Below are 14,890 nucleotides of genomic sequence, written 5' to 3'. Positions count from 1 at the left end.
CTTAGAAAGAAAGATTTTTTATTTTATTTTTTATTTATTTATTTATTTATTTTATTTGGGCGGGGGGCAGAGGGGGAGGGGGTTGGGGGGGGGGGGGGGAGCTTTGCACCATCAGTTGCTTGGATAGCTGTTTTTCATCTGCCATCTGCTATTGGAAGCTTAATATTTACTTGATTATAATGGTATTTATCAAAGAATATATTTATCTACATCTGTAAATAATGATGTCCTATGTGCAGTACATTACTACTTGTCATGCAGCTTTACAACAAACACTGCTACTTGTCATGTAGCAAACGGAACTTTTCAATTCCTGTATCGAGATGCTCAGGTGATTCATTGAAAGAGTAGGGATTCCCAATTCCTTGGGATATATTATTTGGGAGCTTGTTGAGAATCTTGCCATTGTAGTAGAAATCTCTGTTCTGAACCCTTGACAAGGAGGTGAAGTCTACATGTAAACGATTTTTGTGTCTTGTGTTGTGATTGTGAAACCTCACATGTAAACTGAAACTGATTTTCACTGTGAGCAACAAAAATCATTAAGGAGTAAATGTCTTGGGGAGTGACTGCCAGAATTCTGGGATCCTTAGAAAGGCTTTTGCAAGATATACGGTTCTCTACATGTGTGGCATTACAATAACATTGATTTATGTGGCAGACAACATTCTAAGACTCTTTGAGAATAAATAAAAAATATTATTCACACATATATATAAATTGTTTTCACCATAAATCTCCACTCTTAGATATTGTATCCCTGCGTAATATGTCTTGAAGAATTTTTGCATTTAAGTAAAACAAAGCAACAATATTTCCGTACCAAAAGCAAAATTTCACATTAAACACTAATCTTAGAATGCCAGAATGTGCAAAAGTTGGGGAAAGTATAGTTATTTTGGAGAGACTACTTTGACTGATGGCAAAGTGGTGGATGCAATGCGAGTGTTGAAGGGCTAAGACACACATTGCTCAGAGTCTTTGCTGTTGGGGCAGTGCTGATCTGTGGATGTGAAGTCTAACTGGAATAAAGTAATATATCAAACAATGAAAACTCCTGGTAGGAATACCAACAAAGTAGGAAAAGATAAGATTGCTACTTACCATAAGGTAGACATGTTAAGTTGCAGAAAGGCACAATTAAAAGACACTTACATAAAGCATTTGATCACAGTCTTATCAGCAAAAGGGAAACACATATCATTAATACACACAAGCAAGCATATCTCATGCACACATGACTGCCAACTCCAACAGCTCGGGCTGGAATGCAATTAGAATGTGGGACGCAAGCAGCAGGCTGGAGGCAGCGGGGAAGGGGAAGGGCAGGGTTAGTTGTGTACAGGCAGGGGGTGAGATGAACACTGTGTGGCAGAATGTGCAGGGACTAGACTGCCAACAGGTGCAGAATCAGGATGTTGTAGGGCAGGGAGACGGTGGAAAAAGGAGTGAAAAAGGAGAGGAGTGGGGAATGGGCAGGTGCTTTGCCAGAGGGTGGCACACAAAGAGCATGGAAGATGAGAATGGGGAGGAGATGGTAGGACAGAGAGGGTGGAATCTGATGGGTGGAGGGTGTAGTGACAGTATGTTACCATAGGTTGGGGCTAGGATAATTAGAGGAGCAGAGAATGCATTGTAAGGATACCTCTCATCTGTGCAGTTCAAAAAATATGGTGGTTGGGGGAGAGGATTCAAATGGCTTGCATAGTGATGCAGCCTTTGAAATCAAAGATGTTATGTTCAGCTGCCTGTTGTGCCACAGGGTGTTCTACTTTGCTCTTGGCCACAGTTTGGCAGTGGCTGTTCATCCTGGTGGAAAGTTGTTAGGTCGTCATACCAGTACAAAAAGATGTGCAATGATTGCAGCAGAGATGATAAAGGACTTAGCTGCTTTCACAAGTGGCATGGCCCCTGATGGGGTAGGATAAACCTGTGACAGAAATGGAACAGAAGTGCTGGGTGATTGGACTGGGCAGGTCTTGCACCTTGGACTTCCTCAGGGTTTGATCCTTGTGGCAAGGGGTTGGAATTGGAAGTTGCAAAGGGATGGACTAAGATGTTTGGAGGCTGGGTGGGCAACAGAACACCACTTTACGAGGGGTGGAATGATCTTCCCTCATTTCAGGGAATGAATCATATCATTCAATAGGCCTTTGATTACCTATAATCCCCACCTCCCTGCCCTCTTGACGTTGCACCTGTTGGCATTCTCACTCTGCCATACAGCATTTGTCTCATCCACCACCCGTACACTACTATCCCTTCCCTTTCCCCTTCCCCGTCCCCTCCAGATTGCTGCTTGTGTTCCATGTGATAGTTGCATTCCAGCCCAAGCTTCTGGAGTGGCGGTCATGTGTGCATGAGATGTGCTTGCTTGTGCATATGAACAGTGTGTGTTTCTCTTTTGCTGATGAAGGCTGTGGCTGAAAGCATTATGTAAGTGTCCTTTATTTGTGCCTGTCTGCAACTTAACGTGTCTTCTTTACAGTAAGTACCAATCTGTCTTTACCTACATTGTTGATAAAGTAATATATGTGTTTAACTTATTTTATTTGGCCCATCTAGCTACTTTCAGTAAACAAATCATTACCTAATGCTGACAGTGGTAAGGAACTAAGCGATATCATCCCCTAGTGAGCTAAAAAGTTAACTGAAAACATCAACATGATTTTTGCAGTGACCAGGGCCAATTAGCATTACAAAATAGCCCTGGGAACTATAGGAGAGGAAAATTTCGATAATTATTACAAAATACATAAGGGAATTTCGTTCACAAGTGCAAACAAAATCGGTGATGGGTGGAAGTTTGGTTTTCCAGAGGACTATGTCAGTGATTTAATTCAACATGTACACTTGAGCTATGGACACTATGGACCTAAAAAATGCACTGAAACACTAAGGGGAAGTGCTGTGTTTGATAATATGGTTAGATCAGTATGGAAACAACTTGAAAGCTGTGACACCTGTCAGAGCAGCACAGTCATTGATATGTTCAATATATAATACCAGAGAAGGTCACAGATCTGGTAGCAATAGCAATTGACCTTTTTGGGTCATTGGTAACTGGATGACATGGATATAAACAAATTTTTGTAATAGTGGACGTATTTAGTAGATATAGCAAGTGGTATGCAATTAAATGAGCAACCAGGAAGAGTCTGATCTCCAAGTTCACACAATATTATTTTTCTTTGATTTGTGTACCAAAATCTGTTTAAAGTGGATCCCAATTCACTAGTAATGACTGGATTTAACTTATATAGACACTGTGGGGATAAAACATATATAAATCTAAGGATATCATACCTCAAGCAATTTGGCAGAGTGATACAGGAGAGAATTGGGAAGGCTCTGCAGCATATACTGTAGCAATAAACATAGTCTTGGGTGCAACACCTAAAAGATTTTGAAACTGTAATAAACTGTGTGAGGCATAGCTCAAAGAGATTTTCACCATTGGAGATAGAGTTTGACTCAAAACCACCAAAGCTGATCACAGAACATGTTGATTTCCTGTCACATAAAGAGATGATGAGAGAGGAGTTGTAAACATTTGTAGGGGAGAATATCCAGAAAAGAGCAAAACAAAGAAAGCAAAGACATGATAGACAGGTGAAGGTATCAAAAATAAGATTTGGGGATTGTGTGTTGGTGAGAACACAAAGGCAAGTGAGCACAACAAGGACACAGTTTTTTTGAATTATATATGGGCCTTTCGAAGCAATGGCAATTCTGGATCCAAATGCATACCGTTTGGTTCGCCAACAGTCAAACAAAATACTTGAGCTGGAAAATATAAACGAGATAAAGTCATACAAGAAATGAGGATTGTGGAGGAAGATGAAGTGAGAGCTAAAATATCACAGCTGAAATTATTATGCATTCTTCATGTTACTTCGAGAATTGAATCCAAAACCAAAGGTCTCATTTGTGCATTCGGTAAGCTTTCATTTTCCATGATGAAGTATCACAGTACAACTTCAGTGATTGAGTTTTACTTGAATATCTTAACTTGTTTCACATTTGGGGGTCTAAATAAGTGTGTATGAAGGATGGATGAACTGGCCACAGACTGAAACTGATACTGTGTTAATTTTTTGATATGCAGTCACATTTTGTTCATGGATGCAGAGGCAGATACTTGGAACATCAGTGAAGTGGACACTGGGATGGACATACTGACACACTTATTGGAAGAATCAAGACTGATGAAACCTGAAAAATCAGTGAGTGTTGCAAGTTCATGCTGTGAATAGTGAAAGTGAAAGCAGAGTACACAAAAGGGCATAAATGTGATTTATTGGTGTAAAGTCCAAATATGTATGTTTTATAGGGACAAAGAAAAAAACTATTTATAAAATTGGCACAAACATGTCACTTATTCAGCATTTTGAGAAATTGTCAACAGCATATGAGTAACTTCATTTTAAACCCATCCATTGTATTTTTTTTAAAAATCTTACACATTTTAAAAGGCAGATTTGCTTTTTTGGCATATGGTAATTTAACATTGTATAGAAAGTAACTTTAACTATCTCCCATATATCTGGAATATAGATTAAGATTATTGCATATTTTGTACATATTTTAGTTCTATTTACTTGTTACTTTATGTCTTATGTATTATTTACTATTCATCTATTTGTTAGTGGAACGTTCACTCGGAACACATGTATACAACGATGGTTGTTTTAAGTAAACTGTAAGTAAATATATATTTTTTAATTTCATGTCCTTCAGATTAACCATTAACAGATTTCGGCCTTTGTTTGTGATCTGACCAAAATCTCTGGGGGGTAATTATAACATTACAATAACATTGTTGTATGTGGCAGACGACATCCTAGAGACTCTTTGAAAATAACTCAAAAGACATTTTTCCTACATATCGATTGTTTTTACCAGAAATCTGTACTCTTAGATGTTGTATCCCCACATCAACATCTTGATGAATTTTTCTGTGTAAGTAAAACAAAGTAACGATATTTTCTTAAGAACAGTAAAATTTCACATTAAAGAATAATCTTAGAAGGTCAGAATGTGTGAAAGTTGTGGATATTGTTCTAGTTTTGAAGAGACTACTTTGTCTGACAGTACTATGGTGGAAGTAGCACAAGTGGTGAGGGATCCAGACATATATTGCTCGGGGTCTTTCCTGTTGGACGTGAATCTCACTGGAATAAAGTAACATATGTTTTAAATTGTGATTTTATTTGACCCATCCAGCTGCATTCAGTAAACAATTCATTACATAATGCTAATACTGGCCAGGAACTAAATATCACACCTAGAGTGCTAAAAAGTTAACTGAAAACGTGACCAGGGCTGACTAATGTTACACGTCTAAAAAGACAGTACCTCACAAGATAATTTCATACAACAGGGACTAAAAATATATAAAATAAGCTAACTCCTGCCTGTAGGACAACACATAAGAGAGATACTTCTATGGACAAATAAGACTTGCTTCGTTTGTCTACACACTGACTCCATTTTAATTTCATATCCCAGTTGCACTCCAAGGGATCTGTGTTTCATTTAGTGTGTATGCCCATAGCTGTCTACTTCTGGTGCTAAAAGAACATTCCTGCTTGTTAGAAATCAGAGATATGCATCATTTAAATTAGGAGACAGAATTTCTGGCAAATACTACCTTCAGGAGACAAAAGTGTGGTACTACCAACAGACACACATAAAAGTAAATATGACAAGCTATCCTAGCTTTCGGAATTATGGTAAACAGCTCACTCAGACCCCACACTGCAGTTGGGTCACACTCATCTTGAGGTCTCTGTGACCTGCACTTCCCTTTTAATCTTCCTCTACTTATCCCCCTCTCCTCCCATGGGACAGACTTTCTAGTTCTGAAAGCTAGGATAATGTGTCACTTTTACTTTGATATGTGTCTACTATCAAACTGGCAACGCTTTGCAATTGCCAAATATGTATGGGAACTGGATATACATCCTAATCCCCCCCCCCCCCATTACCACTCCTCCCACTCTCTTCTTCTTTCCCCTCTCAATGTCTATTTCCCCTGCCCTCATTCTCTGTCAATCTCCTATTCTCCCTCTCTCTGAACTTGATCCCTGTTTACTGTTACTGGAAACAAAACTTTGATTGAGAACTGATGTCAATTAGAGTGAATTGGCAAATGGGTTGGGATCACTGATATATGGGGTTTGAGAGAGACCTCTCCTACTGCTAGCTCTGTGATGACAGCAGCTCAAATGACAGTATAGTTCATTCTGCAAACATTTGGGATTATAAACTTTTGGACATTTCAGATGCCATGGTAGTATTCTAATCCAATGCCAATATGCAATAAACAACACTTTTCAGTATTCTGTTAATACCAACTGCAAGGAAAAAAACAAAACAGCATATTGTTGTGTACAAAAGTTTTGTCTTTAAATTATGTATAAGTAAAAGAAATACATAAAGGAGAAACGATTTGTCTATGGTGTAAATGAGTTGTGATCACAGTTAAAACTGACTACAGAAAAAAAACCTGCACTTCTTCACACCACAGCATTTTTTTTTCCTTGCAGCTGGTTGGCAAGTGGGGTGCACTCAGCCCATATGAGATAAACTGAGGAGCTACTCGATTGGGATGTAGTGGCTCCATTCTCCAAAACTGACCTATGGCCAGGACAGCAGTGTGCTAACTACATGTCCCTCCATATCTGCATCCATTGACACCTGTGGGCTGAGGATGACATGGTGGCAGGTTGATACTGTTGGGCTTTCACAGATTGTTGGGGTGGAATTTAGTTTTTTTTTCCTATATCTGTCTGATTATATATTAGAATATCATGTAAAAATTTGTGTGAATGTGTCAAGAACTATTCAATGTTTTTCTAACAATGTTTTCCCTTTATATATTATATATATTTAAAAAAAATATGTAGCCTATGTTCACCTGAATGTTTATTAGAGTAGCATGTAAAATTTTGAAGTAAATTGGTCATGAGCTTTTCAAGATCTTTGCTACCAACGTTTCCCTATTATATATTTATTTTTACATTCAATAGATGGTACTCCAGTAGATGTATAAAAATGCACATATTCTAATGCAACATTGTGTCAAAATTTTAGAACAATTGGTGAAGAACTTTCAGAGATTCATTTTGAACAACTGAACATTTGCATTTTTGTTTTCAAACAATGGAAAATGCACAATGGATTGTAACAATATAATGAAAAGGATAGTTGCTACTCATCATAAAGTAGAGATGCTGAGTCGCAGAAAGGCACAACAAAAAGATTGTCGGAAAGTTACCTTTCGGCCAACAAGGCCTTTGTCAAAAATAACCATGAGAAGTGTCTAAAAAGTAACAAGGAATTTGAATATTCTGTTACATCAATTTGCACCAATTTTTTGTCACTGTGCCAGTGAAGATGCTTGCAAAATGGAAGGTTTATTTAAACCCTTCCTTCTTGCAGCCGACCAATTGACTGTTTATTATTTCTTCAAGAAAATTTCATAGTACAGTTGCTTCTCCAGCAATGTACAAAATTTTAAAATGCCTTAAAAGTACCTGCACAATGTTAGGCATGTTGGATATTTAATCTGTTCTCGGCTGTCCAACAGGTTGCAAGTGTTTTGGTTGTATCAGCAATTATTTATTTTGTATAAAAATGTGTCAGAGAATTTGTACTAAATTTTGTTATAAGAACAGAATAAAGTGTACCAAAGTTTTAGAAATGATAAATACTGCTTTCTGTGAGTCTTCTATGAGTAAAATAAGAGTTCACAAGTGGTATAAGTGTTTCAAAGAAAGCAGTGAGGACATTGAAGATGAAGAGTACCCTGGACTCCAAGCACATCAACTGATAGAATAACGGAAAAAGTGAGAGAAATGATTATGAAACATCATCAAACCACTATCTAAAGAGTCAGTGATGATGCTGACATATCAAGTAGCTTGTGCCATGAAATTGTTTTGGATGTTTCGGGTAAAAAAACTTCTGAAATTGTTTAGTAATGAACAAATACAGTGGCAATTGCAAGTTGCTCAGGAGTCACTAGATTAAGTCAACAGCAATACTGACCAATTGAAATGAGGCACAATAGATAATAAAACTTGAGTTGATGGCTATGATGTTGAAATTAAAGCTGGATCATCCCAACAGAAGCCGGATTGACAGAACCAAAAAATGCTCGATGAGTGTGGTCAACTGTGAAGGTATGTGGTTATGCTCATGGTGTTCTTTGATTTTAACAATATAGTGTAAACGAGTTCTTGTCACAAGGTGACACGAACAATAAGGAGTACTGCTTGCAAGCTAAACATTGTCTGCATGAAGTAATCTGAAAAAAGCTTGTGTGTGTGGTGGAGGAACCCACTGTTTTTGCGCCACGATATACAGCATTTTGTTGCTTGTTTGTGAATTTTTACCCAAAAATAATACTGTAATAATGGCCAAACCACCATATTTGTTCCATGTGATTACTGTTTTTATTCCCAAAAATAAAGGAAACCTTAAAGCACAATTTATTACAAGCACACATAAGATTAAAAACGCATCACTGAGGGGATTAAAAGCTGTCCCAAAGATAAGAGTTACAGAAGCGTTTGAAGTTCTGGAAAGAAAAAGCTGACATAAGTGTGTAATATGTAACAGGGAATATTTAGAAGAGAATACTATTGATGTAGACCACTAAATGAACCCAGCATTATATCTAATATTCACCGCAACAATCACGTTGCTTCCACTAACATTGTCAGCAACAGTGCAAGGACCCACATAACATTTTCTAAAAATAATGTTGTTTTCCACCCAATTTTGTTAGTATAAAAGGACTTTCCACTTTACTCTCTTAATGTCCTTACTTATAAAAAGCCAGTCAATTTCATCAGTTCTTTCTAGCAGAATCTTTCTTTTACTTACACATCTCCTCCAAAGAAATCCCATTTCATATCAGGTCTTGTGCAAAACAACTTTCTGTCAAGGAAAACAAGGGGTTTTTTCTTTTTCTTTTTCTTTTTTTTTTTTTTGCTTTAGTGCAATAAGTAATTTTTGTAATGTCGGCATTACCTTTTTTTTAAAATGATACAAAAGTTCTCTATCATTTGCTGGATTTCCAATTTTTATAGCTGTCTATAATAATGGGTTTCCTCCCAAAATGCTTCGCACTCTTTCTTTGCAATTCGAGTAAACCATACGTTTATTTTCACATTTCTTTCTGAGGCGCTCTACTGTGGCAAGGTTGACTTTTGTATATACAGCAGCCATTTGTATGGGACTGGAAACATTGGCCAATAGTTCTTGTTTCCACTACTGAATATAAGTTATAATTATGTTAGAGATGACTGGATGCTCTTTACTCCACAAATACCTCTTCTTTGTATTGTGTACATTTTCTACCGATGTAGTATATGCCTATCCATTGCTTCTGAATAACTAATTTTACCATAAAATATATAAAATGAACACGGCTACAAAATATATCAAAAGGAGATTTGTTTCTTATTTAGCTTTATCAACACTTTATTTGTGCAGACTTGTATGGTTTTTTCCCTGTGGAGAATACAGTGCTCAAACTAATAAGATAACACCTACCAAGTTAAATGAATCAGTAGACCACTTTCTGAAAGACTTTTGAAGAGACTGGTTACAGTGAAATAGGTCTAAAAATGTTTGACAATCTGGAGTTATTACAATTATTTAAGTCGGTCATGAAATGTGTTCACAGTTAAAGGATTACAAAGACAGCTTAAGGTAATCCAACCAAGTCGTTATAAGATTTGTACTATGAGTTCCATCATCGCCAGCACATTTACCGCTTTTTAGTGTTCTGATGATATTTTTAACTTCTTTAAGATCTGTATTTTTAAGACTAATGTCTTTTGGTGGTACATGTAGTTTCTGCACAACTAAATATAATGCATCTCGATTCATTTGCTTATTAGACGGTGCAAAGTTTGTGTGGTGTTGAAAAAATGACCGTTTAAAACTGATACCAATATTTTAATTCTGAATAATTGGTATTGTTTACTCTTTGTTATAACAGGTGTTTTTTTATTTTTTACTAATAACCAAGTAAAATAACAAAATATCAATTAGCCATGGCAGTTGTACTAAAATTTTTCATTTTTAAATAAACATTTCTTGGAAGACGAGTAATTTTTATTTGTAAAATTTGCACTGGTTTGAAATACTGCATTCTTATAGGAAATGGAAAAATCGATAGGGGCTATTTTTATAACAATGCCAAACACATGATGTAGGTATTGGTGCAGCACTGCTAAGACAGTGTCTCTGTTGCTGTGTGTCATGGTTTAAGGTGTGCGTGTATGCGCAGTGTGCAAGACTTGCCCCCACCTGGTCTATACGGCAGTTTCTTACTGTCCTCATTGGACTTCTAGTGTATGAACAATGGCAGCAAAACCTAGTCTGGAAATATTTTTACAAAGTTACGCAGCAATGAAGTTCAATGCTTCATCTGCTGTAAAAGACTGAAAATTTGTCTGCCATTCCCATGTAATAACAAAAGCGCGAGGAAGCTACGGTAATAGTAATAAATTAAAAATTTAACAAGTCATTCATAGTCTACAACAGAAACAGAAAGTAGCTGTTTTACTGCCTATGTCTACATAATATGACACTATCTGCTTGTAGTCCTTGAAAACAGACAAATTAACAGGAGAAATAGAATTTTTCAACCTCAGTTCTCACCTTTTAGCACTGACTATTTGTAATGCCCACACAGTGCTATGACCCCAATTATAATATGATTTCTGAACAGAGTTTCAAAAAACTAGAACCAGCCGGAAAATATTGGTGATTTTTTTTGTATTTTTCGTCTACTTATCATTTTTCGAGAAAAGCAGTGAACAGTGGACAGACTAAGTTTTATTTTATTTGCCTATATAACTTAATATTTTGGATCTTTAAATCTTGAAACTAAGACAGTCGAAGTCTTTCAGTCTTTGATCATTTTGTACATTTATTACAGGAAATAAAGGGAATAAAAAAACTAGAAAATGGTTATTTTGAGTGGTTTTAACAGCTAAGGTAAACATGTGTGTGTGTGTGTGTGTGGTGGTGGTGGGGGGGGGGGGGGGGGGGGGGGGAGGGGGGGGGGGGAGGACGACAGAACTGAAAAACGATTGTTTCAGGGATAACAGCCATCCATAGTTGGTACCTCACAATGGCACCACAAGCTGCTGACAGTTGCTGGCAGATGCAGCCACAAATGATAGTTCTGACAGGCTCTCACAAGGTCCATACGCTGCTGCTGGAAGACTACCTACGTCAGAGCACAGCACCGCTCGTTCAGTCTGTGATCGTCAATGAAGGTAACAGCATCAACATATCTCAAATCCGGCACAGCTAGCATTATTAGCCATAAGCGAGTATCAAAGTTTAAAGTTAAATTAATAGGTGACTGTCCTTCAGTGCTGTTGTTGTTGTTGTGGTCTTCAGTCCTGAGACTGGTTTGATGCAGCTCTCCATGCTACTCTATCCTGTGCAAGATTTTTCATCTCCCAGTACCTACTGCAACCTACATCCTTCTGAATCTGCTTAGTGTATTCATCTCTTGGTCTCCCTCTACGATTTTTTTCCTCCACGCTGCCCTCCAATACTAAATTGGTGATCCCTTGATGCCTCAGAACATGTCCTACCAACCGATCCCTTCTTCTGGTCAAGTTGTGCCACAAACTTCTCTTCTCCCCAATCCTTATTCAATACTTCCTCATTAGTTATGTGATCTACCCATCTAATCTTTAGCATTCTTCTGTAGCACCACATTTCGAAAGCTTCTATTCTCTTCTTATCCAAACTATTTATCGTCCATGTTTCACTTCCATACATGGCTACACTCCATACGAATACTTTCAGAAATGACTTCCTGACACTTAAATCAATACTGGATGTTAACAAATTTCTCTTCTTCAGAAACGCTTTCCTTGCCATTGCCAGCCTACATTTTATATCCTCTCTACTTCGACCATCATCAGTTATTTTGCTCCCCAAATAGCAAAAACTCCTTTACTACTTTAAGTGCCTCATTTCCTAATCTAATTCCCTCAGCATCACCCGACTTAATTAGACTACATTCCATTATCCTTGTTTTGCTTTTGTTGATGTTCATCTTATATCCTCCTTTCAAGACACTGTCCATTCCATTCAACTGCTCTTCCAAGTCCTTTGCTGTCTCTGACAGAATTACAATATCATCAGCGAACCTCAAAGTTTTTATTTCTTCTCCATGAATTTTAATACCTACTCCGAATTTTTCTTTTGTTTCCTTTACTGCTTGCTCAATATACAGATTGAACAACATCGGGGAGAGGCTACAACCCTGTCTTACTCCCTTCCCAACCACTGCTTCCCTTTCATGCCCCTCGACTCTTATAACTGCCATCTGGTTTCTGTACAAATTGTAAATAGCCTTTCGCTCCCTGTATTTTACCCCTGCCACCTTTAGAATTTGAAAGAGAGTATTCCAGTCAACATTGTCAAAAGCTTTCTCTAAGTCTACAAATGCTAGAAACGTAGGTTTGCCTTTCCTTAATCTTTCTTCTAAGATAAGTCGTAAGGTCAGTATTGCCTCACGTGTTCCAGTGTTTCTACGGAATCCAAACTGATCTTCCCCGAGGTTGGCTTCTACTAGTTTTTCCATTTGTCTGTAAAGAATTCGTGTTAGTATTTTGCAGCTGTGACTTATTAAGCTGATAGTTCGGTAATTTTCACATCTGTCAACACCTGCTTTCTTTGGGATTGGAATTATTATATTCTTCTTGAAGTCTGAGGGTATTTCGCCTGTTTCATACATCTTGCTCACCAGATGGTAGAGTTTTGTCAGGACTGGCTCTCCCACGGCCGTCAGTAGTTCCAATGGAATATTGTCTACTCCGGGGGCCTTGTTTCGACTCAGGTCTTTCATTGCTCTGTCAAACTCTTCACGCAGTATCATATCTCCCATTTCATCTTCATCTACATCCTCTTCCATTCCCATAATATTGTCCTCAAGTACATCGCCCTTGTATAGACCCTCTATATACTCCTTCCACCTTTCTGCTTTCCCTTCTTTGCTCAGAACTGGGTTTCCATCTGAGCTCTTGATATTCATACAAGTCGTTCTCTTATCTCCAAAGGTCTCTTTAATTTTCCTGTAGGCGGTATCTATCTTACCCCTAGTGATATAGGCCTCTACATCCTTACATTTGTCCTCTAGCCATCCCTGCTTAGCCATTTTGCACTTCCTGTCGATCTCATTTTTGAGACGTTTGTATTCCTTTTTGCCTGTTTCACTTACTGCATTTTTATATTTTCTCCTTTCATCAATTAAATTCAATATTTCTTCCGTTACCCAAGGATTTCTACTAGCCCTCGTCTTTTTACCTACTTGATCCTCTGCTGCTGTCACTACTTCATCCCTCAAAGCTACCCATTCTTCTTCTACTGTATTTAATTCCTCCATTCCTGTCAATTGCTCCCTTATGCTCTCCCTGAATCTCTGTACAACCTCTGGTTCTTTTAGTTTATCCAGGTCCCATCTCCTTAAATTCCCACCTTTTTGCAGTTTCTTCAGTTTTAATCTACAGGTCATAACCAATAGATTGTGGTCAGAGTCCACATCTGCCCCTGGAAATGTCTTACAATTTAAAACCTGGTTCCTAAATCTCTGTCTTACCATTATATAATCTATCTGATACCTTTTAGTATCTCCAGGGTTCTTCCATGTATACAACCTTCTTTCATGATTCTTAAACCAAGTGTTAGCTATGATTATGTTGTGCTCTGTGCAAAATTCTACCAGGCGGCTTCCTCTTTCATTTCTGTCCCCCAATCCATATTCACCTACTATGTTTCCTTCTCTCCCTTTTCCTACACTCGAATTCCAGTCACCCATGACTATTAAATTTTCGTCTCCCTTCACAATCTGAATAATTTCTTTTATTTCATCATACATTTCTTCAATGTCTTCGTCATCTGCAGAGCTAGTTGGCATATAAACTTGTACTACTGTAGTAGGTGTGGGCTTCGTATCTATCTTGGCCACAATAATGCGTTCACTATGCTGTTTGTAGTAGCTTACCCGCATTCCTATTTTCCTATTCATTATTAAACCTACTCCTGCATTACCCCTATTTGATTTTGTGTTTATAACCCTGCAGTCACCTGACCAGAAGTCTTGTTCCTCCTGCCACCGAACTTCACTAATTCCCACTATATCTAACTTCAACCTATCCATTTCCCTTTTTAAATTTTCTAACCTACCTGCCCGATTAAGGGATCTGACATTCCACGCTCCGATCCGTAGAACGCCAGTTTTCTTTCTCCCCTTCAGTGCTAGTCAAGTATAACTGGTATTCTTCTACCCAGTGAAAGTAATAAATATGAAATGTCATTCTAGTGGACAAGGACTTCATTCAGATTATGTATTAGGGATTGAAGTGTTTTACTCAAGTTACTCATATTTTATGTGTGTTGTAACTGCTTGATCTCCTCCTGAGGTAAATTTTGGCTCACTATGATATATAAAAGTTTGCTGACACTGGGAGGAAGTAACTGTTGGATTTGCTGGTCAGCAGATTTGAAAGTGTCGCTGTTGGAGCTATTTTCTAGGGGTCTCAAATTCATTTGGGCCACTATTTTGATTTGTTTCTTGTTTATAAATATTTCAAATTGTATGTGTTTAAGAAAGAGTTAAATTTTCCATCTACACTGTCTGCTTTACAAATTTCTCCACACCATTCTCCCTATAATTTCTCCCTAAACACTGTTACTGTGAGATTGTTTATGATCCTAAGGTATAGTACTTTTGTTCTACAATGTGCAGCTAACTGAATGGTATATTTTATTGATTTTACAGCTAAATCATTGCATACTGCTGGGGTGAAAAACAAATTGTCTGTGACTGTGGGACCATTTC

At 37.7% G+C, this 14,890-nt stretch overlaps 1 protein-coding gene across 1 annotated transcript in view; it reads right to left on the bottom strand.

Moving 5' to 3' along the window:
- Positions 1–14,890, bottom strand: part of LOC126473792 (tumor suppressor candidate 3) — a 52,337-nt gene that overhangs the window by 29,143 nt on the left and 8,304 nt on the right. The window lies entirely within an intron of this gene.

This window comes from Schistocerca serialis, chromosome 4, assembly GCF_023864345.2.
Source record: "Schistocerca serialis cubense isolate TAMUIC-IGC-003099 chromosome 4, iqSchSeri2.2, whole genome shotgun sequence".
NCBI lineage: Eukaryota > Metazoa > Arthropoda > Insecta > Orthoptera > Acrididae > Schistocerca > Schistocerca serialis.
The sequence above is the reverse complement of the archived record's forward strand: the minus strand, read 5'-3'. Positions and strand labels throughout refer to the sequence as shown.